The following is a 4,252-nucleotide window of genomic DNA, read 5'->3' as shown; positions in this document are numbered from 1 at the left end:
AACACTAAATGCAAGCTAACATTGAAACTATCATAGTAAAAAACTACTTTTTAAGTATTCCTCTCTGAGACCTGGATATCATTCACAGTTTTTTCTAAAAAAAAACAACCATGAGAAATTTTACAAGACACTTGCAAGAATACTTGAGAAACTTCTCAGAAATAGTTCAATGTCTCTAAAATAGAGGGTCAGGATTCATTCCCTCTTTGACTGAAAAGGAAATCTGAATCCTGCCAGCCACAAAACAAGAACATTAATTTCCTTCATTTTTCTTAAGGCTTCATGAATAGCTAATACTTACGCTATTATATCAGAGTTTAAATAATAATTTTATTTATAATATTGTTAGTGAAAAGTAGAGACTAAATTTATAAATTAGTTGGAGAGAGAACTAAATGTTCTTTCCAATGTCTAACATTTTTGTAATAGCCAACTGATTTCAAAATGTTGAACAACTTCAAATATTTAAAGTAGAGAGAAAACTAAAGAAAAGTAAACATCATATTTGTATTTTTATAGTATTGCAATCACTTAGAATTAGACTGCCTGAAAGATTTTCATAGATTTCATATCACTAGAGCTTTCATTATCTTGCCTACAGAAAAATTAAAAAAGATCTGAAAATGCTGCATAGAAAACTTTACTTTTTTAATATACTTGTGTCTGAAAATCAGTGGATGTCTCATTCAAGAATTAGATATACACACAAAATTACTGTTAAATTTTAACTAATGTTTTCTACAGATCACAGAGCTTGTATAGATTTCTATAGTTACTGTTAACCAGATTTTAAAAGGTTTATTAATCAGTGATAAGCCAGATATTTTTACAGAGACACAAAATCAATTGCTCAAAGTGAGTAACTAATCAAACAGTACTAATCAAACACTGACTGCATTGAAAATTTTAAATTGAGCTTTGCTGTTTTGCTTGTCAGTATCCAGTTGTTTAGTTTTTTGTTTTGTTTTGTTTTGTTTCTTTCTTCGTTTGCTTGTTTTAAACATAAGCAAATGTTGAAAATGTTCCAGTACAAATTGTTGCTATTAGAAATATACAGGAGGGGAGAATTTTAGGAGGGAAGATGTTTTCCTGTATGGATGATTTTGTTATTAGTATGAATATTTACATCAGATACCAACACAATCTGTCTGAGGCTTAGCACTTTGAACCTTCCCTTTGATTTCCTTGAGAGTATCTTGTTTATCCGTCATTACATTCTACCATATCTTTTATGATTGCAAAAATGTCCTCTTCACAACAAAGATGGCTATCATATCTTTAAGGTACGTCTTTCTGGAGAAATTTAAAAGCATTTTTCTTTAATATTATTGCCCTGAGTGGGACCAGGTGGTTATACCTGCATCCTGCCTACACTGTACTTACCACTGTTATAAATATCATTATATCTGCTTTAGTGGAAGGAAAACAACAACAACAATAACAAAAACAACAAATCCATATAGACATTTCTTTAAGACTGTGGCATATGTTTAGTGGAATTTCTAAATTCTATTTCATTCTACCTTGTATTGACTGAGACAAGTTTTCAGAAATCAGCTACTGCAGAATGGCATTGTCCACCTTGCTCTTGGAGCACAGGTATTTTCAGCACATTTTTGTAATGCCTTACTTGGTTCCCTAATTGCAGATTTGAATCCAAAGTTGCTGCCTTCATCTTTACGACATATCATACTCTTGCATTTGAGAAAGACAGCTAGATACCCTCTATGGAAGAAATACATTATCATTCCACAGTCTTATCACTGTTGTAAATGATTTTTGGAAATATGGTTTTGGACACTATATTTCCAAATTTGAAACAGACAAACTTAACATAGGAATAAAGAAGTGTAGCAGTAATTGTATATCAGGAAATTTAACAAAGCATTAAAGCAACAGAATTATAAAAGTAGACAGTGCTGAACAAAGAAGTGATTTTTTTTCCAGCTTTTGATCATGTGTTCCAGCCACCACCAAGTTTGGGTGTGTGCCAGCAGCCAACTGAAATGTGCAAATATGTTTACTCCATGGAATAATACAAAAAAAGGTATAGATGCATTCTGAGCAAGGTAGAGATGAGATTTGATAATGCAATATGTAATAGAAAAATGAAAAACTGAGATGCATCTAGAGCGGCCCAAAAGATCTGTGCCTCTAAAGAATCAAGTTTATGCTTCTTCTTACACTTATCCGCCTGTTCATTATTTTTGTATTTTATTATAATTCCTACTAGTTTGTTCAGGAGGAACTGCAGGCTTTCTATGTTGTGGCCTAGTAGTAGTAGGAAAATAATAACAACAATCTTATTTGATGATGACTATGTTGTGAATGTGGGAGCTTTATAAGATTAAAAAAGAAGAAAAACATTTTATAATTGTATCTTGAAATAAAACAAGTAATATTATTGCAATTAAAGAGGTATAAATAATGACTTTAGACAAAAATTTACAGAAAGGAACAGAGAATCAAGTCTTAGTCAACCATATTTAGTGCTGAATTTATTAATTAAGACGATGTTTAAAACTAGTTATGTATCATAACAAATAGGCATAGTAAATACTGATATTAGAACTAACAACTTGTTAATGATCTTCTGCAGTGTGATTTTAGTCTTAAAAAATGTGAACTATACATTCTTAATGTATTATAAATTCTATAAATACAATCATGAAATGATTGTTCTCATACTGTGGCTATTCTATTTTACATGTGGTTGGCTATTTGTATGAACAAATAAATCTTGTATCAAGTTTCTGTCTTAGTACATACCACTGTGCACATAATCATTTTTTAAATCAATCCATAATATCTAATAATTTGTTGATTGTACATTGTCTTCAGTAATACACATATATTCTTTATTTCCATTTTGAACCAAGTCACTTATTTTCTAGTACTGTTGGGTAGCCATGAAATATTATTTCTTTCTTTTATTTTCCAAATAAGGAGGAAGAAACAGATTGCACTGCAGATAAAGATATCTGTACCTATCTATAAAATAACATTGTCACTGCCTCTGTGATACTGCTGAAATGGACACTGGAAAAAGAACATTCTCATTCACAGTCACTTCTATCTGACATACAATCTTAGGTAAAGCTTGGAAATTTCTTCCCAGAAACGCTGTGGCTTGAACAATTTAAAATATCTGGGAACTATGTAATATCAGTTAGAAACATTTTGTTTTCTGAAGGAGAGTGAAATCCATACTGCTGATTCATTTGTGTCTGATTTTCAAACCTTTACGGGCTGTCTAGCCCTTTAACATTAGCCTCCTCTTTGTCCTTTCAGTATTTCTCAACACTGTTGGCTTTATCACCTTCAGTTCCTTAATCTCAGGGATACAGATCTTCTATTTCTTCCATCTCAGCTAATTTCTCTGTCTTCTAATTAATCTGTCTTCTAATCTTCATTATTGATTGTTAAAAAATCTAGTGAGCTTGTATGAAAGTGAATATACCTGTCGTTTACAGCTGTAATATGTTAGAAAAGAGTGCCAGCAAATTTCACTGGCAACTATGAAAGTGAGAAAATGACCATCTCCCCTCTTACAGTTTAAATAAACAGCTAAGGATTGGATGAGAAAGAATGCAAAAGTAGAATTAATGAGCAGGTGATTCTTTCAATTTTTTTTTCTTTGTTTTCTCAGATTTTTAAATTCTCTACCTTTTTAAAAATGAAGAGTACTTTGTTTTCTCTAGCTAGTTTGTGAACATTTCATCACAAGGAGATCTGACATCTGTGGATCGAGACACATCTTAAAGACAGGAAAAATCTGGACATTTTCTCTTGCAGAATGTAAAAAATTTCTGTAACAAAAGAGAAGCAAAAGTTTTTAACAAGCTGTTGCTGTGAATTTGGTGAACTCATATATTAATGTTACTATACCAGGTAAACCTTATTTCTACTGACCATTATATTACTCAAACTTTGGTTAGGGCAACACTTACTTTAATCTTCACTATAAAATTTTCCTCTTCAGAGAAATTTACTCTTTCAAAGAAATTTCGTTATGATTTGTATACACTCCTAATTTGTGCAGTGTTCTGCAAGTATGGAATTTCATAATAGCAAGAGTGTTGAGAATAGATAAAAGACATTCAAAACTGTTTTTAAAGCATCATACAGAGTCTATCCTGTACCCCAAATAGAAAAGTCTGCAGACACTAGGTTCAAGCTCAGGACATCTTCAAATGTTTCGATTTACAGTAGTTTCTATACTGTGACTCTCATACAATCAAAACAGTGAAGA

The sequence above is a fragment of the Meleagris gallopavo genome, chromosome Z (genome assembly GCF_000146605.3).
Source record: "Meleagris gallopavo isolate NT-WF06-2002-E0010 breed Aviagen turkey brand Nicholas breeding stock chromosome Z, Turkey_5.1, whole genome shotgun sequence".
In the NCBI taxonomy this organism is placed as follows: Eukaryota; Metazoa; Chordata; class Aves; order Galliformes; family Phasianidae; genus Meleagris; species Meleagris gallopavo.
The sequence above is the reverse complement of the archived record's forward strand: the minus strand, read 5'-3'. Positions refer to the sequence as shown.